This window comes from Stegostoma tigrinum, chromosome 9, assembly GCF_030684315.1.
Source record: "Stegostoma tigrinum isolate sSteTig4 chromosome 9, sSteTig4.hap1, whole genome shotgun sequence".
In the NCBI taxonomy this organism is placed as follows: Eukaryota; Metazoa; Chordata; class Chondrichthyes; order Orectolobiformes; family Stegostomatidae; genus Stegostoma; species Stegostoma tigrinum.
In genome coordinates, this window is record NC_081362.1 from 66,217,760 (window position 1) to 66,240,053 (window position 22,294).

At 40.7% G+C, this 22,294-nt stretch overlaps 1 long non-coding RNA gene across 2 annotated transcripts in view; it reads left to right on the plus strand.

The window, feature by feature from the left end:
- The window catches only part of LOC125454771 (uncharacterized), a 111,607-nt gene extending 106,933 nt beyond the window's left edge, over positions 1 to 4,674 (plus strand). For both annotated transcript variants that reach the window (XR_007248090.2, XR_007248091.2), the window contains exon 4: positions 356 to 4,674. This is a non-coding gene — a long non-coding RNA (uncharacterized LOC125454771). The remainder of the gene's footprint in view (positions 1 to 355) is intronic.
- The last annotated feature ends 17,620 nt before the right edge of the window (positions 4,675 to 22,294 follow it).

A 22,294-nucleotide genomic window follows, 5' to 3' on the forward strand; every position in this document is an offset into this window, starting at 1 on the left:
ACTTTCCTTTTCATATACTGGGATAGTAGGAGCTGCCGATGTTTCGGAGCGGGATCCATCTTCAGAAGAAGGGTCCAGACCTGAAATGTTAGCTTTCCTGCTTCTCTGATGCTGCCTGGCCTGCTGTGTTCATCCAGCTCCACACCTTGTTATCCTTGTCAGATCCTGTTGCTAGCTTCAAGGCACTTTGTGGATAAGATATTCAAAAATACCAGTATTAGTCCGCATGGTAAATGTGTTGTGCATTATTGTATAACTTTCCTTGTTTTTGCATGGGATCATGGGTAATTGCTTGTAGTATTGACTATTTCAATAAAATTGTACAAAATTTTTTTTATCTGTTCCAATATGATAGGTGATATACATCTAACTTAAAACGAAGGCAACTGGCTGGAAGAGTCGCAACGTTGTACACAAACTGCACACAGAGTCCTTAAAGATGAACTGTTTTAAAGACAAGATACACAGACAACGCCAATCATTGCCAACAAGTGATAGGGAGGCAAGCTACCACCATTCGCTTTTCTGACTGCATCTACATGGCCTACTTGGCCTGGACTGGTGAAAGAAACTGCAACATAATCTAACTAAAGGAGGCTGTTACCTTAAACGATAAATAATTTATTGGATGATAGTAATCAGGTAAATGCTGTATTAGTAAGATAGACAATAACAATTAAGAGACCTAGATGAAAGGTGTGGAGCTGGATGAACATATATGCCAAGCAGCATCTAAGGAGCAGGAAAGCTGACTTTTGGGCCTAGACTCTGACCTAGGTGATAGACCGTCCACTACATTGATGGCTTGAGCACTTGAAAGACAAGGAAGGCAGGCCTAAACTTTTAGGCAAAGGCATCTCAGTGATTTTTCACTGATGTAGGGATGATTAAAACATTTACAATGAGGAAGTTCAAATCATGAAAGTATACAATGCATGTGGGGCACTAAATTACAGAATGCCCATTGAGCAGATCCCAAAATCCCAAAGTAAACCACTGAGAATGTATTCTTGCTAATAAGGTTTTTGTAACTACACAAGTTGTATTTGAGGACTGGAAGGTACCTCAAGTAGCTATAGTGTTCAAAATGGTATGTGATTGCAATCAGAGAATACAATCATCTAAGGAATACAAGTACCTAATGACAGCTATCAGAATGGGTTTAGTAAAAATGATTCATGCCTCATGAATCTTTTCAGATGATGATGAAATTAACAGATGAAGGTTATCTGCTTGATGCTATTCACTTGATTCCTGAAGGCATTTGATAAGGTTCTACATGTCGCAGGTTTTCAGAGAACTCAAAGACAAATAGAGTTATACTAATTGAAATTTGTCTTGACAAGGAGCATCAAAAAGTTTCTGGATTGTAAAATCCAGTATTTAAAAAGGATCAAAATGACAATTGAAAGCTGTGTGGCACACTGTGTTTCCATTTGTATTGATACATCATCTAAGAATGCATGCTTGTCAGCTAGGTTTGAATAACATAGATCCTCTACTTAGAATGATATTCCAGAAATCCAGCGTTACTCTTTTGTGGGTTTCAGGAAAATGTCCCATTTGTGTCGTTTTAGACTTAAACCTGAACAAAGTATACTCAATGCATTAGGGACGGCACAACTGAGCAAATCATGTGTTACATATGGACAGAATTGGCTTAACCCCAACTCCTCAATTGGTAAAGGTACTCTGCAAACGAACCATGAAGATCACAAAGTTCAGACTTCAGTCTCAGTCTGTGCTGATGTAATTAAGTTTAACTGTGTAGCAATAGGATCGTGATGGTTAGTATTGTGAGTGTGCCTTGCATCGAAGAGAGTTTGCTTTTCATGACCCTATGTGATGTATGTATACAGTATTGCTATTCTTCTGGACAGACAGCCTACTTCAGAGTTACACACGAACATCAGTAGTTTGCTTCAAAACTTATAATGTGTTTTACTATTTTAAATAAACTAACCTAAACTAATAAAAACCGAAAGAACTGTGGATGCTGTAAATCAGGAACAAAAACACAAGTTGCTGGAAATGCTCAGCAACCTAAACTAGTGATCCCCGATGAGCAATTAGTGATTAGGCCATAAGCATTAACATTACACGATGAACAGTGGTGGAAAGCATGGTGCTGATAAGGTCTATCTTGCTTGAACAGACAGCAATGAGTTAATCTACCCGTAGGATATGTGTTTCACAGTCCGACATCATCTTCTGGCACATCAAACAGTCCTCAGTTCCTTTGTCACAGCACGGAGAGAGTTGAAAATGCAACTGGCTGGTAAGCAGACAAATCCCTATTTGGAGGCCTGTTTAACTAATTTGAGAAATGCAAGAGATCTGAGTATGATAGCAAGCAGAGAGAGATCAAATCTGTATTGTCAAAATGTTCACAAAATTCCTCTGTTTGAAATTTAAAATGTGTCAGCAGCATTCAGAACTGCGGTTTCTACATTTGGGTGTGTCCAGTGCAGTAAAAACAAGCCATGAAGGTTTGTTTAGGAGTTGGGGTGAAGGTCTAAAAAGATGTAATAAATCAGCGTGAACAGCCGAAGGGATAAATGATCTCTAGAGGATATAGACCACAAATAGAAGATCAGCTCAGAGTCAGATTAAACTTCCCTATTCATTGACTAAAGTTCATGTGATTTGGACACTGGTCTACAGACTCCATTGACAAATTCGTGAACAGACGCAGAGAAAAGGACTCATTGTCTCTGACTTTTCAGTTGGAGAGCTAGCAAACAGAATTGCTGCATTGGTGTTTGCGTCCAGCCCCACGGAAACTATTCAGAATGATTTGTTGGACAAACCAGGGCCTTATAGTGTTGTTCAGTGACAGATGGATCCTTGCTGGCCTGCAAAGTGTACATATCCTAAATACAAACTTGATAGTTGAAACAATCATTACAACACCCAAATGTAGCAAATTAAGTGCAAGGTGTGGCCTGCTGCATGAACCAAGGAAATGCCCAGATTACAATCCATTTTGCAAGTCATGTGGCAGAAAAGGCCAATGGTAGAGGCAGTTCACTTTCCAGCAAAGGCTGAAGTATCCACATAGAGCCATACATGAACCCAAACAGATCATACACATACAGTATCTGCAAGTTACAGGAACAACCATCAATACCCCACCAGAGGCATGTACATGAAGTGATCAACAAGCCAGAACTGAAGATGCACGTAGTCGGACAAGAGTGGCAAATACATATTTCATACTGTCTCTCTCAAAGAAAACATTAGTGTCATCACCATCTGAAATTTGCAAAAATTCAAATGATCTCTCCTCAGAAAAATGCTGTCTGTCGGCTAAGTTTGATACTGCAACAAGTGTCAGTATATGTCCATGTAAATTCTAAGACACATGAACATATAGGCATGGGAAACCATCAAACAAACCAATAAATATAAAATTATAGTATTCAACTGTTCACCAATTCCAAGTAGAGAATCTGAAATGCTCAGTGCAAGTACAATCAATCTGTCTGGACGTTGTAGATGTTCTACTTCGTAGACAATGCTGAACTTGCAATTTCATTTCTATCATGATCTCACACTCGCCATAAAATTTGGAATCAGCTAAAAAAATAGACATTGTAGAAACTATTAGCAGACTCATGAAGAAATACTTGCAGAACTGAATAAGAGAAAAGAAGGGAATACCACCTTCTTCCAAACTGGTGGAGCTAAAATCTCAGCTGCCTTCTGTGGGGAGAAAAGGAAAGTTAAAGGAGAAAAGCCTGAACCATTAGATCAGAAAGAAATCCAAACTTTGGAATGTTATCTCTCAAATGATGAACTCTGCTTAGCTCACAAAGATGAATGAAGAGCTGAAAACAAAAGAAAGGAAGCAGAGGGAACTATAAGCTCTGTATTCTCAATCCAATGAGAAGATTGCCAATTTAGGGGAAGATTTGGAAAAAATAACATTGAAGACAGATCAGACTCTGCAGGAGCAATTACAGAAACTTTGACTTGTGGTTCAAAACAATGATACAGAAAATGAGAGACCTGCAAAAACAGTTTGCAATGGTAAGCATGTAAACAAGAATTTGTAAATCACTAGTAAGGGAGTTCTTTCAGAAATAAATGCCAGCAATGACATCCTTTGGAATAAATCGCGTGGCAGAGTAAAACAAACAACCACTGATGAAGAAATTTAGAAACCAGGCTGCAAACAAAACAAAAAGATGAACAGTTGGAGTGCCTGGGCAGTTGTTATGACAGCCTTTTGTAGGAGAAAAACATACTGTATCAACAGGCATGTAAAGTGCTTCTAAAATTAGCAGAATCCAGGGTGTAAAACCAAAAGCTACAAAATGAGCTGGAAGCTCTTGAGGAACAAAGCTTGGCTGAATTTATCAGGAGAAGTAAATTCTGGAATAGCAACTTGTGAAAAAAGAATTTGACAGCAGTTCCAGACTGATACATGCAGATTTGATGATGGTGAATCAGCAAATTACCTCTGTGTCATATAAATCTAACTTGTTAGCACAGAAGTTATATTTTCTTCCAAAAGGGAGTGGAATATTGTCAGTGTACCTTTCCATCAAAAGATTTTGTCTAAACTTCTCAATGTGCTGTCTGTATGCAATGTTTTGACTTCTGGGCGCTAGGTCTACTTTGGGTTTGCAAACCGCACACACGAACACCAGGTGTTTGCTGCAATGTCTGCTTCAGTGCTTGTGATGTGTTTTACTGCTTTAAAATAAACAATCAACAGATTTAGTCACTGCCTGAGGAGTGATTTTACATTCGGCCGATATATTTCACTTGACAGTTGGGATACAAGCTTATATGGCCTGGTAAGAAGCTGTGTAGATTGGATACAACGCATCATCCTCCAACACTTCCGCCATCTACAATCCGACCCCACCACCACATTTTTCCATCCCCAACCTTGTCTGCTTTCTGGAGAGACCACTCTCTCCGTGACTCCCTTGTTCGCTCCACACTGCCCTCCAACCCCACCACACCCGGCACCTTCCCCTGCAACCGCAGGAAATGCTACAATTGTCCCCACACCTCCTCCCTCACCCCTATCCCAGGCCCCAAGATGACTTTCCATATTAAGCAGAGGTTCACCTGCACATCTGCCAATGTGGTATACTGTATCCATTGTACCCGGCGTGGCTTCCTCTACATCGGGGAAACCAAGTGGAGGCTTGGGGACCGCTTTGCAGAACACCTCCGCTCAGTTCGCTATAAACAACTGCACCTCCCAGTCGCAAACCATTTCAACTCCCCCTCCCATTCTTTAGATGACATGTCCATCATGGGCCTCCTGCAGTGCCACAATGATGCCACCCGAAGGTTGCAGGAACAGCAACTCATATTCTGTTTGGGAACCCTGCAGCCCAATGGTATCAATGTGGACTTCACCAGCTTCAAAATCTCCCCTTCCCCCACCGCATCCCAAAACCAGCCCAGTTCGTCCCCTCCCCCCACTGCACCACACAACCAGCCCAGCTCTTCCCCTCCACCCACTGCATCCCAAAACCAGTCCAACCTGTCTCTGCTTCCCTAACCGGTTCTTCCTCTCACCCATCCCTTCCTCCCACCCCAAGCCGCACCTCCATCTCCTACCTACTAACCTCATCCCACCTCCTTGACTTGTCCGTCTTCCCTGGACTGACCTATCCCCTCCCTACCTCCCCACCCATACTCTCCTCTCCACCTATCTTCTTTTCTCTCCATCTTTGGCCCGCCTCCCCCTCTCTCCCTATTTATTCCAGAACCCTCACCCCATCTTCCTCTCTGATGAAGGGTCTAGGCCTGAAACGTCAGCTTTTGTGCTCCTGAGATGCTGCTTGGCCTGCTGTGTTCATCCAGCTTCACATTTTATTAGATTGGAATTCTGTTTATTTGTGCTGAATGATTTCCAGCAACCCAGAAGAAATTTCCAGTTACAGCAACAAGGAAGACAGACTGCAACAGATAAATATGTATTAAGATTCTACAAGGTAGAGTCTATAGTCAAGAGAAAAGTCATTTCCAACCTGCTTAGGGAAGTGCAGGAGCAAGTATGAGTTAGAAGCTACATGAAACTGGCAGGGTAATCGTCTGGTAGTTTCACTTCATTGGGCCCTGATTAAGTATAGGAATAGTGTAAATTAGTAGATCAGCTTTGGCCATCTGTGGCTGCATGAATACAGATAAAACCCTTGGTGCTCAGAGGGGAATCGTGACAAAAATGAATGGTGCAGTTGTGGGGTGTAAAAACTAAAATGTATCGATAGCCTGAAGTGTACATTGCTGCCATAGTGGACAGATACAATGAGACAAGGCTATATTAAGGGAATCCAAAGGCCGTAGTGGTAAGTTAAACGAAAGTAACAGTACCGGGAATGTTATGAAGTCAGAATTAAAGCAATAAAAGTAATTTAGAAGTCTAAGCAGATAGAGTCTAATAAAAGAACAAAGAGAAGAAATAATTAAGGTCACAATAAGATCAACAGATCCATAATTGAAACCATGGTTAAGGTGAGAAGAATTTACTAAAGCTGCAGGAACTAAGACTTGTTCAGAGAAGCCATTTTAAAGCAAATGGGATTTTAAAAATTAAAATTATAAAGCAAAGGGCATTTTTAGAATTGCTGCAGACAGTTCAAATTATCTCAGAAAGCTGTTAAGCTCAGAGATTTGTCTTTAAGGTTCATAACATCAGTCTTACTTGGTAAAGTCAGAGAAAAAGATGGGAATATTTTTCGACTGTGAAAGGTGGGAGAAGTTTGCTTGTGAGAGAGCAGGTAGCTTCCATTTTGCTGCAGAAGGTGAGAAATTCAATTTTATTTGAACAAATCTGGGAAAACCCTCCTGTAAGTTGTGTAGGCAATGAGCTTTGATATAATACAAGATTAAAAGTCTTTAAAGCAATGAAAACAATACAATATTGAGATAATGTGGAATTGAAAAGCTTTAAAGTACGAAGAATAAACAATCACACATGAAGGAAATAGCAGTAGAAATAATATTGCAGGATGATTTTTTTCAGAAATTCATACTTCAGAATCCACTTGGGACAATAACTGATGATGTTATCACTTTTCAAGGCATAAATTAAGGTATAGACACATGTGATGAAGTTTTTGACAATTACTTTAAGAGCAAATAAAATTCTTGGAAGAACAAAATTTTATTAAAGTGTTCAGCATCTGGATAATCCGTACACAATTCCCATTTTTCTGCTCCAGATCATTGGAAAATTTGACTGTGAAGCTTCAAAGTCAGAACATGCAAAAGACAGAATTACTGTTGGAATTACTGATGAGTCTCTTTCAGATTTCTTACAGCCCTAAGAAGATTTGACTTTGTAAAAGAAAACATTCGGCTGGTGTTGGAAACAGAAAGCAGAAATAAACACAGAGGATAAAATTACCATTATCACAGGACAGGAACAGAATTTGTTCAATTTATAAAACACTAAAGGCGCATGCTTTGACTTGTCTGTGCTGTAGAATGTCTCACAGGCGCAAGTACTAAAAAGGATGAGATAATAAGGTATAGAGCTGGATGAACACAGCAGGCCAAACAGCATCAGGGAAGCAGGAAGGCTGAGGTTTTGGGCCTAGGCCCTTCCTACTATCTATTAAAAAGGGTGATTTTTTAATGTGACACAACAGGTTAAGCACAGAAGAAGTGCAAAAGTAGGATACAGTTATAGAGAAGCAGAAAGTCAAATTGTTAATCATGCGAACATGGTAATGAGATATAACAACTTGCAATAAAACAGCCTTCCAACCTGAAGATTTGTGAACCAACCATTCAGCCTGAGAAGAAACAGTTTATATCAAAGGGTATCTCATTCATATTAAACTTAAAACAAAGGCAAGTGTCACTATATTGTCAACATGGGAGAAGAAACAGAGGTTATACCTGATGTGGCTAAATCTACATGGTCCAGGAGGTCTAGATGTCAAAATTTGAATAAATGCCAGAAACCACTCTGCAATGGAAAGGGTGTCAGGGAAAATTTACATCTACTTCACAGTTGAGAATTCTTACTTTTGAGCATTAATGCAAGTTTGATGTCAACTTTATTTAAATAAGGGAAGGTGTTCAACTAGTTATAGTGAACAGGTCAAATGACAGCCAATTATACTGAGCCTGCTCAAAGCATTGCCAGTCAGGCAAAAACAGGCTTACAGAGCACCCTGATATAAAACATCAGGCGGGCAAAATATATGTTATTGAACAAACAGTTGTTAACCATCTGGTCCAGGGACAACCTGTAGATTTATTTTTCTTTTCATTCATTCATCAAGGGATTCACTGTTTGGCCAATATTAATTGCCCATACATCATTGATGTTGGTAAGGTGCTGATGAACTAACTTCTTGAACCAATCCAGGCAATGTGCTGTAGGTAAAACCATAATGCTGTCAGGGAGAGAGTTCTAGGATTTTTGCCCAGTGACAATGAAGGAATGGTTATGTAGTTCCAAGTCAGGATGACCGTGTAGTTTTGAGGGTAGCTTGCCAATGGTGGTGGTAGTTGTGCCATGTATCTTGTCTTTCTTGGTGGTAGAAGTCATGGGTTTGGAAGGTGGTGTTTATGGAGCCTTGATGAGTTCTTGCAGTGCATTTGTAGATTGTAGACACTGCTTTCATTCTGGTGGAATCCAAAGGAAATACAGAATCCACTCAGATAACCGTTGTTGGCATCAGAGCATTGTTTTATGTGGTCAACAAGATGGAAATCTGCAAATTTAATAGGCTGGCAGAAATGTTGTCCACACCAATCAACACAAAAGGAAGTCTAGATGACACATGTCACCAAAGTTTTTGATAATTTTACAAATTATGAGAAAGATATTGAGCAATATGGACCATGTGAATTCATTGATAGATCTTGATCAGAGGTTGTCCAGATAGCAATGCAGCCTGGTCAGCAAATTATTATGGTAGATTCCAAGTTGATGTCAGAAGATGAGACAACCTAAGTCCAAGTGGAACATTTCAAGTCTTTGTTTTCCAAAGAAGTATTAGCTGTACCAGTGACAGAGATTATGCCAGGTAAGCAACAAACCTCAAGTAACAACCTAAGGAAATGATCATGATGGGCTCACCAGTAAAGCAACCATTCAGGTTGACTGTAAGAATCCAACATAATCAATAAGTTGAATCATGGAGTCTACATATTTTAGCACTGATTGGCTGGTGTTTGGAAATAAAGGTTTGCTGAGACAGATTGAAGGTGAGCTGCTCAAAACTCCATGGAAGTCACCACTGAGGGAGATGACCAATACCCACAGATTCAGGACATGCTCAGGAAGAAACTATCCTTGCACAAAGATCCACAAATTGCCTGAGTCAGAAATCCACAATATTGTAGAAAAAAAAAAATCAGGGCAGCTGTGATCAAGAAAATTCATGGGATTAATGATGCCACTGGATGATGATATGAGGCAATTACCCTCTTCAACAGGAATGAGTTCCTCCTGTGAAGGAATTTCAGGAGTATACAGGCCCTCTAGATGAGGTAATGATCAAATTGACAGGTCAAGCCGGAATGACACCTTCCACAAAGAACATCCGGGGATCCAAAACAGAATCAAGGTCTACAATCTAAAGACTTATCATACCTCCAAGACTGATGAGAATGCATTCTGGAATACTGTGGTAACGGTTGAAATCAAATGTGAGGGTGGGGAGATGGTGTAGTGTTAAATACAATTATAGTATATACAGTACATGAATATACATATATATTTATATATGTTAATTATGGAAAATATAGCACATGGGCTGCTGCAGTTCAAGAAGGCAGCTCGCTACCAAGGGCAACAATAAATGCTGGCCATGCAAGGATGTTTAAACCAATGAGTGCATGAAAGGAAAATAAAAGATTAGCGTGGGGGAGGTGTTTTACAATGTTAATAACAAAAGGTCAACACTGAAGCCTATAGAAGATTAAGTTCCAATCAATCTAATGATGCCATTGGGAGGGGAAAGGTGGACAGTTCAAGATCTTAAGGAAGACAGACTCAACATTATGCCTCCTCATAATCTTTAAAATTTATGTATAATCACTGCTGTGCAAAAAAGTGGTTTCAATCTACCACTTTTGACCAAATAGGATCCAGTGAGAAAAGGAGGTGGTGATAGCTATCAACACAACTACATGTTTGCAGTGGTGGGTACCACATGCTCATTGAACTGTAATCAGTGGCATGAATACTAGTGCCAGAAAGTGTACATGTAGATGCCCACACGAATAGCAGTGTTTTACTGTGGTCCTCATAAAGTTGGTTAAACTGTCAGAACTCTCATGATTCTGGCCATTTGTGCTAGGCATGAGTAGATGAGCTGTCATTCATAGGACTCTCTGACAGCAACAGTCAATCCCTTTGAGGGGAAGACGCAGAGAAATTTGCAAAACCAAGTTCTGTGTTTTCAGTTCTACACAAGACATCTCTGAGCTCTCAATTTCTGATAAGTATCTTTGTTCAAATTATTTTGGATCAGAATTTTAAAACTGACAGTGTGTATGATGATCAGATATACATAGCTGGCCTGCAACAAGTTTCTCATGTTTTTATATTCAAAATTAATTACTTTGTAAAAGTATGTCTTTACTTTGTGAAATTTTCCATGCAATTTAAACGTTCGTTCAGAAATATAATCCATGCAAAGCTAGTAAAGACAAAAGTACTGCAAGGACTGATTATTTGATTTCTAATACATGATGTGTTATTATAAAACAAAGACATACATCTATGTAGCACTTTTCATGCCCTCGAGATGCCTCAAAGTACTTCACAGCCAATTAAATACTTTTAAATAATATGATGTAGGAAGCACACAATTTGAACACAGCTTGGTCCCATTGACAGTAAACAAGTAAATGGACAGATCATTTGTTATAGATAAAAGTAGAATACTGCAGATGCTGGAAATCTGAAATCAAACCAGAAATTGCTCCAGAAGCTCATCAGGTATGGCAGCACCTGAGGAGAAAAGCAGAGTTAACATTTCAAGTCTAGTGATTCTTTGCTGGAACAAATCTCAACAAGAATCATTGGACTTAATATCAACTCTGTTTCTCTCTCCACAAATGCTGCTGTTAAAATGTACTTATTTAGATTGTTTGTATTTCACATGTTTTAGGTTTTTGATTCAGGTGTAAATGTCAGCCGAGATATGAAGAGTTTTCCACATTGCTCCTTTCCCTTCCTATGTTAGATTTTGCTGACCATAGCTGTTGAACAGAGTCAGAATCCTATATCTGTTTTGCTCTGCTCATGTTTGCACTTCTGTCTCTAAAAGATGATACAACACCCAATACTAATTGTGTTAACACAACGGATCCTAAAGAAGTAACAGGGACTGTCGTATGTTAAATTGCTTTTAGCCCTAAAAGGCTTAAAGATGCATGGAACATACGGCTGCCAAATATCAATACTAAAATATGTTTATATTTCTTATTAAACTGTGTATAATTTAATATGTGTAAGATTTTAGAGCTTACATTGGTTTCAGTTAAAATTTTCATATTTTGTTTTAGAAACTTAGAATAAGTTCTATTTCTTTTTCAACTGACAATCGATTTTCTGGCTTTCCAATCTGTGATTGCTTGTATTAGTAAATATATGTTTTCACTTATGTTTCTCCTCAAGTTAAAAAGAAATCAACAGAGTATTAAGAGATTTAAAGGAAATCCTGGTTGATCAAAAGATAAATGAAAAATGTTTAAGTTTTAGAGGTAGGCAGCTTAAAATCTAATACTTGCACTCAAGTTTCACAAAGTGAACTAGTGTGAGTTTCTTCTGAAATCTCTTTGGAAGTTTGAAAGTCTCTAGCCAAAAAGTAGCGAAACATTTCAAACTGCATAAACATTCATTTCAAACAAGCTATCGCTGCTGCATATGTACATAATGATTCATTTTGTTAATTTAGCCAAATTGGCAAAGATTAATTGCACTGTGCTTTGTTAGCTAGATTGGGAAAAAAGCCAAAGGGCATGATGGCTGATAGCCAGAACAAATGTAAAATTTATTGCTTTCAAGATAAAACATAAAACCACATGGATTAAAAGATGACAAACACACCTAATTGGATTTCACAATAAATTCAAATAGCCTTTATTGAGAAATATACAATCCCCAGCACAGACAACTTTGAGCCTGAAATAACATTACTTAAGAGCAAAGAGTAACATTTTAATGAATTCCATAGAAAATCCTTCTTCTCTTCAGCCTGATTGTATTTTCATTATGTGTTCCTGAAATGGTTGAGAACATTAAAGATGGCAAGATTAAGCCGCACATAAACTGGAACAGGAATGGAATTTTCCATTGCTACGAGCCCAGACACTTACAAAAAAAAACCCCTCACTAATTAAGGCTAAACTGTAGTTCAGCTGTTTACTCTTAAAATGTATTTTTACAGTTGTTTGTAATTTACTGATTAAGCTGTCCTTGTTGCTTTAAAATTTGACTTTGTAGAGTCCAATCTGATTTCTGTTGTAACTGTTTACAATACAGGTCAAAGTTCTTTTGATCTATTGACTTCCAGCTCAGGAGGAGTGGCATCGGTTGTATTGTTTGTTTTGCTTGTTTTACAGGATGATTGGAATGGTATGATTATTAGTTTCTTGCACTGTGATTAAAATGTGCTTTATTTTCTGTTGCTGTTAGCAAAGCACTTCATTTCTCTTCCCGTCCTTGAACGGTTGTGAACCCATCTCCTGACATGGAGGGCAGCACAGATATAAGGATCTCAATGGACCAAATACTTCAGTTTGGTAGATCATTCACTCAGTTCTGTGGCTGCTATGTTATTTCCTCACTTTTGTTCACATTTATTCCCAATGTACATTCCATTTCTTCACTGTGTGATCTCTTCTTATGATGCACGCTGGGTAGCTGAAGATTATCTGCCTTTGAATTTTCCCCCTTCTTCTTCCCCTATGGAGAATTGTAATTCCTTCTTCCTCACCTCTTTAAAATATAATATATTACTTAGCGTGTGCTGTATCAAAATGATGAATCTCAGAAGGTTAATGTTTCTTAACATTATAATTAAAAGTGGATTGATGGTTGTGTTATGTCCAATGGCTTAAAAATCATTTTTGTCGTTAATGGACTGTTTCACTATGAAGTTGCATCAATAAAAACTGGATAATTCCAAATGTTAAAAGAAAGTGCTGGAGAAACTCAGCAGGTCTATGATGAAGAAACAGAGTTGTATTTCAAGTCCAATATGATTCTTTACTTTGGTATTCAACTTGAAGCATTGGGCAGAACCCTGTTTTTTGAGACTAATTGTGAAGGCAGGCCTGAAGAGTGGGAGGGTTAATAGGGTTTTCTTATGTGATTCAGCAATGGCATGTGCTAATATAGGTAAAACACCAAATGCTATGGGCAGGGGGACATAAACATTGTCTTGGCTCCAACATCCAGGTGCATATTTTAAAATATTCAATCAGCACTTCACTCTCTGCAACACAGGAGCATCACTTACCCTCTGATCGTCACCTCCTGTCCATCCCTGGAGAGATCAGAGACCAGGAAAAGAGCTCTTCTGAAGGATGTCAAGGAGAAAAGGGAAGCCTTTTCTTTAAGGATGGCAACAAGAAGCCATCCTAAGTGGCAAATGCAGCCTGGACAGAAGGGATTGGGGAGGTCAGTTCTATGGGTGGCTCAGGAGAACCTGGCTCCTATGCTGCAAGAAGATGAATGACCTGCTGGACTGTACCACTGTATATTCAATGCTTCATGTTCAAGAGTGTGAGTTAGAATTGTAAAGATGCCACTGCACAGGATTGGCATGTAAGAAGTTGGCTACCAGGCATTTTCAGCTAGACGAAAGGAAGCTGAGGAGCCTTGACCAACCTCACCCCTCCTCATCTCCCTCTCCCACTGTGGCTGGCTTCCACCTCCAGTTTACTCCAGGGGAGGGTGAAGTGTCTTGTACACTGACAAGGAGGGGGAGAAAAAGACAGATACCCAGAGATTGTTACCTTAGGAAAATTTCAGATGTGTCCTGCCTCACTATGCCCCCCTCTACCAGGAATCAAGCACCTCCGTCAGCCCATTGAGTCCACTCCACCATTCAATATGATTATGGCTCATTCTCTATCTTAATACCAAACCCCCATTCTCTCCAAAAACCCTTTGACATCTTTGATCTCTAGAAATTAACTATTTCCTTCTTAAATCCTTCTTAAATTGTGGTAAAGAATTTCATAGGTCATCACCCATTGAGTGGAGAAATGCTTCCTCGTCTCAGTCTGAAATGTCTTATCCAGTATCCTGAGACTGTGACCCTTTGATTTGGAATTCTCAGGCAGGGGAAACATCATGTCTGTATCCAGACCGTCCAGGCCTGTCAGTATTTTATATGTTTAAATGAGATTCCCTCTTATTCTTTTAAACTCCAGTGAAAACAGGCCCAGTGAAGCTAATCTCTACTCATATAACATATCTACTATCCCAGAAATAGGTCTGGTGAATTTTCTCTGCACTCCTGCGCAGTGTGATAAAGGTAATCTGCTGCCACTGTGATGTGATACCTGGGATTTGTTCCTTCATAAATGGCCATAAATGCTGTTAACCCATATTTGTTCTGCCCTCACAACCTGCCATAGACGCAGTGATGGGCTTTTATCTTCAGAAGAATATTCATGCCTGATGATGTGTTACTTTCGTTAGCCCCTATGGCAGAAGAATGAGATGTGGGTAATGTAATACTGAAGGGTTCAATTGACATTTTTTGCAGATACTGGTATCGACTTATGTTACAATCACAGACACTTGCATGTCTAAGTTCAAGATAAACATTTCGGATGTAAACTGTAGTATGTTTCTCTCTCCTTGTAATGCTTCGAGAGGGCTCAGTAGGACAGAGTCTGAGACTTTTATACAATCAGAATGTGGGTGAGATCTCACACTGGGATAGATTTTAAAAAAGAAGTGAAGATGATAGGAACACAACAGGTCAGGCAGTATTTCAAGGAAAAGATACAGTCAACATTTAAGATTGATACCCTTTTATTCAAAGTGGGAAAAGTAAAACATTTTTTACAACCAGACCCTAGGTAAGACTCCTCAAGTTATTCTGCTTACAGATAGATACCTCAAATCTTTCAGCTCCTGGCTGAGGAGGCATGCGCTGCCTCTTCTGCTTTATTCACACACCCTTCTTTGGTTGGGTCACAACATAGTTCGTTCAAAAATGAGTACTTTTTTGGGATACCTTTCTCCCTGACCACATGAATTTATGTTTTGAAACGAGACAACTCAATCACGCTATTTTCAGTGAACAACAGTGGGTTTCTTAGCAACTAACTATGAAAATGAATGATCGTACAACACACATAAATACAGATTAGAGATAATAAATGAATCCAAAAAAAACGATGAAGAGATATACGGTTGGGTTTTCTGGGTCATTCATGAAAAGTAGATAGTGGAATGTTAATAACTGAATGGTATATGGGAATTGCCTAGCCAGACTATTTCTAAACATTCCATCGTTTTAAAATCTAATTTTAAACCTTGGCTTACCCTTTACAGCTCCAGTAGGAAGAGTCCCAATATCTCATGACACTCTTCTTAACTTTACTTTCCCATCTCCACACCTTCCTAGTAGAGCTACACTGTTACTCTATGGTTTTAAACACTTTTCTATGATGGGAAAGTCCACCTCTCCTGGCCCTTCATATCTTCCATGCTGATCTATGCCCCTCTACCACCCCACCAGTGGCTCCTAATACCCTCCATGCCAGTTTAGTGGCTTCTCAATGAAACTTATTGGTCCACATTTATCCCTTATTTCCCTCATGTGTCCACCAATGCTAAACCATGATAACTCACATCCACCATCAGAACATACATGACGACTCACCCTTGCACCAAAAATGAGCAGAGCTCAGAAGCCACACGGCACACAGTACTTCAACTGCGAGCTGGCCATCGCTTGTACAAATTTATTATTATTTCGTTGCCCTATTTCTAAGATCCTAACAGCATTTGTGCTGTTCTAATTAATATATTTGCCCCATTTCATACTTGCCAACATTGGAAAGCCTGCGGAACTCCACTGAAGCATGACAAAAACTTCACCAATCATTCTGCTGACCCACAGCTTATTCCTGCCAAGCAGATTCCTGGAAATAATTGACTCATAGAAAACTTATGTCCAACTATTCAAATTGTGATTACGGTCATTGTAACTCAATATAATACAATCTGTGTTTGCATATTGGAATAATACTCCCTATTTGAAATAATTTCAGGTATTCTGTATATGGGTCTCTGGATTATATGATGAAGCCTTCTATCTATTTCCTCACTGATTGCCTCGAGGAGTTTAGTTGCAACACATCTGGTTGAATTTCTTCATGACACAAGCTCCTCTGACCTCGAGATATGTTATAAGTTTCTAAGCCAGTTTGACAAGATCTGGAATTTGTCCACAATCTTTGTTCATTCAAGCTGACGTGAAGCATTAATTTGGTGCAGCTGCAATTTCAATCAAACACACATCCGCAAAACGAGTCCTCAATGATTTTCTGAAGGGATAAATTACTTTCTTCCATCTTCCCACCCACATTTAAGGGTAAACAATGCCAACAGGAGAGCAGTGTTAAATATGGCAATTAGGCAAACTTTTCATCCCTAGGATCTACACCACAAAACACTCTCTAGTAAGTGACGGGGTAAGTTAGACCTCATCAGTAGCACATAATGGAGATTTGTGAACCCGCTGCATTCTTTTTCAACATTGCAGTTGATAAAATAAAGCTGAGTATGGTGTAAAATGGATTTCAGATACATTAGCATTCATTTTGCTTTGCTCTTGCTTAGAGAGATGCTAATGAAGACCCTTGTTCTTGTGTGTAGGGTATTGATAACCACCCAAATGCAGCAACATATGGTGAAGAGAACTGTTGGGAGATGCCACCAAGTCCATTCTGGAAGCATCCTGAAGCATGGAAATTGAGGATCACAGTGATCAGGCATTGGCAGTGTCATCCTTGTCCTATTCTGTGGCTACAAGTCTGTTTCAAAAATGTGATATAGAATCACAGAATTGTTTATGTGCAGAAGGAGGTCACTTCGCCCACTACACACTGGCTCTCCAATTGTACATTACAACTATGACATGCTCTGGCTGTTTTCTTGTAACGCTGCACACTGTTTTGAGTCAGACAATCATTGAGCCTTCCTCCATTGCACCGTCCAACCTGACAACTATTACAAGTAGACTTTGTTTTCTTTCTCTTGATTTCCATCTCTTTTGTCATCCAGAGAGCTCTGGGTTTCTTTGTCCAACATTTTCTCCTTTGAGGGAATATTCCTTGACTGTGACTAAACCATCTCTTCTTTGAAAGAAGCCCATTGCTCAGCTCTTCTTAGGCACTACCTTGGAATCTAGGGTGACTTCCTTCCACGCTGGTGTTGTGGTTCCTGTGGTGACTAAATAGTCCAATGCTGGATCCATGCACACTTTCACAGAAAGGGCAGGATGTGTTTGATAAAGTAGGATGGTGGGATGCTCTGGTTTATTTGAATTATTTTTGTGGTTGTCCTTGGTCTCCATTTGATCCTGTTGAAGATACTTGAAATGGATAGCTCCTTCATGGATGCTTCTTCTTAAAATTGGGTAGTCTTCACCAAGAGATTGCCATGAGCCAGTGGGGATATCACATAATTTCAGAGAAGATTTGAGCACATCCTTGCAGCCTTCCCTCTGCCCTCCTGGTAACTGTTTGTTATGATGAAGCCTGGAATAGTGGGTTTGAGTTGGAAGACTTCTGACAAGCAGGTGAATGTTGTGTCCTGCTCAGCATAGCTAATAATTAGAACCAGACCCTTGACACTGGGATATTGGTCTGAGAGAATACATTGATATTGAAGTGCCTATTCTGCCAATAGATTTGCAGGAATTTGCAGAGGTATTGCTGATGATCTTTCTCAACAGATTTGAGGTGTTGGCTGTACATTGCCTATTCTCCAACACATACAGAAGGCCAGGTAACACTGCCATCCTGTAGTCTACGAGCTTGGTGTCTAGTCTAAGGTAAATGTCATCAAACACTCTATTCTACAGGCTGCTAAAGTCTGCACTGGCACATTGGAGGTGATATTGTATTTCATCGTTCTGATGTCTATGTCCTCTGTAAGAAGGCTCACGCAGTATGGGAATTTGTGCACGTTGTCCAATGGCTCACTTGATGGTCAATGGGCAGTAATGCACAGTGGGAGCAGAATGGAAGAGAACCTCTATCTCTGGATGTTTAAGACCCATTCTCCTTCACACATCCATGAGTGCACAATGATGGTTTGGAGCTTGACCTCTGATTGCGCACGCATGCAAGCCTCATCTTCATATTCTCTGCCAACACTTGGCTCCAATCTATCTGGGCCAGCTTGAGTCTTGCTGTGTTGAAGTCAGATCTTGCCCAGTTACTTATTCTTGCTCTGGATTGGTCAATGTTCTTTTCCACAGGCTACGTTTTATGGTACAATGATGACAGTCTACCAAACGCTCACCCATTAATATTTAATTTACTTTGAGTACCTCATTTCCAAGAAAGAAGTCTAGCTGTGCCTCCTTTGTGTTGGATTGAACACATACTGCTTTAGAAAATTCTCTTGCACAAAATCTACAAATAAGTATCCTTCTCTGCCCTTGACAGTACCACAGTGCCACTCTACTTTCAGATAAAATGCTCCAATATAATTGCTTTTTAATGTTTGCACCACTTGCCCTGCAGATTTGTTTCTGTGCTTCCATATTTTTTTCCTATTCTAGTGCTAATCTTGTTTCCCTTTTCTGTGCATCCCAACATTTCACTCTGATCTTCTCTCTCAGTTCCCACACCCCTGCTGGCTTAGTTTAAATCCTCCCCCACAGTATGGGCAAAACACTCCACAAGGATCTCAGTGTCGGCCCAGTTCAAATGCAACCTGTCCATGCATGACCCCACTTGTACATATGCCACCTCCCCAGAGTGAATAGTGGTGTCCCAGAAGTCTATATCCCTCCCCTCCTGCACTGCCTGGCCTGTCTTCTGCACATTCAACTTTCTTATCCTCCTATTTCTGTCATCTTGTTCATAGTGCAGGCATAATCCAGTGAATACTACTTTAAAGACCCCGTTTGCTAATTTTATATCTTCCTCCTTAAAGTCTGACTGTAGTGCCACATCTCCCTTCCTCTCTATGTCATTGTATCACCACGGACCATGATATCTGGTTAGCCATCGTCCTAGAATCTCCTGTAGCTGCCACAGAGTCTTAGAGTCATACTGCATGAAAACAGACCCTTTGAGCCAATCATAATCCCAAACTAAATGAGTCCCACCTGCCTGACCTTGGTCCATATCCCTCCAAACATTTCTTATTCAGGTACCTGTCTAAATGTCTTTTCAATATTGTAACCGTACCTGCATCCATCACTTCCTCTGGAAGTTCATTCCACACACACTGTCTGGATATAATAAGAATTACACTTCGTGTCTTTCTCTTCTCTGCTCAAAAATATGCTCCTTAGCCTTGAAGTCTGCTACCCTAGGGAAAGACACCTGCTCCATACCTTATCTGTACCCAACATGATTTTAAAAGCCTCTATAAGGTCACCCATCAAACTCCTACACTCTGGTGAAGTATCTCCTTATTTCTCAAACCTTCCATTCCTGGCAGCAGAGATAATGGGAACTGCAGATGCTGGAGAATTCCAAGATAATAAAATGTGAGGCTGGATGAACACAGCAGGCCAAGCAGCAACTCAGGAGCACAAAAGCTGACGTTTCGGGCCTAGACCCTTCATCAGAGAGGGGGATGGGGAGAGGGAACTGGAATAAATAGGGAGAGAGGGGGAGGTGGACCGAAGATGGAGAGTAAAGAAGATAGGTGGAGAGAGTATAGGTGGGGAGGTAGGGAGGGGATAGGTCAGTCCAGGGAAGACGGACAGGTCAAGGAGGTGGGATGAGGTTAGTAGGTAGATGGGGGTGCGGCTTGGGGTGGGAGGAAGGGATGGGTGAGAGGAAGAACCGGTTAGGGAGGCAGAGACAGGTTGGACTGGTTTTGGGATGCAGTGGGTGGGGGGGAAGAGCTGGGCTGGTTGTGTGGTGCAGTGGGGGGAGGGGACGAACTGGGCTGGTTTAGGGATGCAGTTGGGGAAGGGGAGATTTTGAAACTGGTGAAGTCCACATTGATACCATTAGGCTGCAGTGTTCCCAGGTGGAATATGAGTTGCTGTTCCTGCAACCTTCGGGTGGCATCATTGTGGCACTGCAGGAGGCCCATGATGGACATGGCATCTAAAGAATGGGAGGGGGAGTGGAAATGGTTTGCGACTGGGAGGTGCAGCAACTCATATTCCGCCTGGGAACCCTGCAGCCTAATGGTATCAATGTGGACTTCACCAGTTTCAAAATCTCCCCTTCCCCAACTGCATCCCTAAACCAGCCCAGTTCGTCCCCTCCCCCCACTGCACCACACAACCAGCCCAGCTCTTCCCCCCCACCCACTGCATCCCAAAACCAGTCCAACCTGTCTCTGCCTCCCTAACCGGTTCTTCCTCTCACCCATCCCTTCCTCCCACCCCAAGCCGCACCCCCATCTACCTACAAACCTCATCCCACCTCCTTGACCTGTCCGTCTTCCCTGGACTGACCTATCCCCTCCCTACCTCCCCACCTATACTCTCTCCACCTATCTTCTTTACTCTCCATCTTCGGTCCACCTCTCCCTCTCTCCCTATTTATTCCAGTTCCCTCTCCCCATCCCCCTCTCTGATGAAGGGTCTAGGCCCGAAACGTCAGCTTTTGTGCTCCTGAGATGCTGCTTGGCCTGCTGTGTTCATCCAGCCTCACATTTTATTATCTTGACATTCCTGGCAACATCCTGGTAAATCTTTTCCGAACCCTCTGCAGCTTAATAACATCCTTCCTGTGACAGGCTGACCAGAACTGGAGACAGTACCACAGAAGAGGCATCACCAACATTCTGACCAACATCAACATGGCATCCCAACTTCTGTACAAGTGAGCAAAATCATTATAGTGACTACTGCACTATCTGCCAGGTGCTCTTGGTCTGCCTAGAGAGCACACAGTTTTCTATCTGTTGGCATGTACCTATCCTGTGATGTGATCACTTACTGAAACATGTTATCCATACAGTTATCTGCCTCATTGATGCATCACAATGATTCTAGATATTTCCTGAGCTTCGAAACCTGGGGCAAATATTTCTCCAGCACTTCATGCATACGTTCTTACAAAGTTTACACAAAGAACCCACAGCTTCCTGTATGGGCATTCTGCATGACTAAGCTGCCCTGCCATACCATAAGGTAATGCTTGGGCTACCTTCTATAAACTGGAGAATTATAGACAGGAGAATTACTCACAGTTGGAGCCAGTCCCCGGGTAAAGTTCGTCAATTTGCCCTGGTTTCAGATGGGATACCTTAAGCCATTAAGTTCTGGCTGAGGAGGGCTGAACTGGTTAACCACCCAACCCTTTGGTTGGTCACACCAAGGTTATTTTTAAAAGGATTCTTTCCCTTTCGAATACCTACTCTCAGATGTAAATTAACTCATGTTTTCAATGGAGTTGGTAGTTGAAAAGTCAATTTTGAGACTCTTTGAGATGCCGGGTGGGCATGGTCTTTTGTTAACACCCGTCTGTTAAACTAACCAGTTGGAGAAGGAGGAGACCCGAAATTGACTTTTACGGCTTTTGATTTATTCACAAAGTGGAACATTAAAAATGTATAACTCTTAACTCAACAAATCCCACTCCCAGTAGCGAGACTCTTTATGTATGTTATGCTCACCAGTCATCAACTATTCAGGTCCTCTATCTGTAGACACATAAGCCTAAGCCATATAAATAACATCTGCCTCCTTCCCTCCCTCTGTGACCAATTTCTCCCTCTGCTGCATTTACTCCATTCATCCTGTTGTGGTGTGGACCAACTACAAATGCATTATAGCCACCTTGACTTGGAAAACCTTTCGATTACAAATTTGTCTCCTCTGAGTGAAAGAACTTCTGTAACTTTTCCATCTGCACTTCACAATACTTCTAAACTCTGAAAAGACAAAGGAAAAATCAAAGCACCTCAACTGAGAATTGAACAGTGATCATTTTAAATGGCATGTGGAGAAGTGCCTCTTGTCATTGAATATGTGTGTGTGTGTGTGTGTGTGTGTGTGTGTGTGTGTGTGTGTTTACAATAGGCTGTTAACGGGACCCATACTTTTCAAAATGGCAGGTTGGTTGCATTTGCACCATGGGATGGTTGGATACCAGTGTGAAAATTTACATTTTAAAG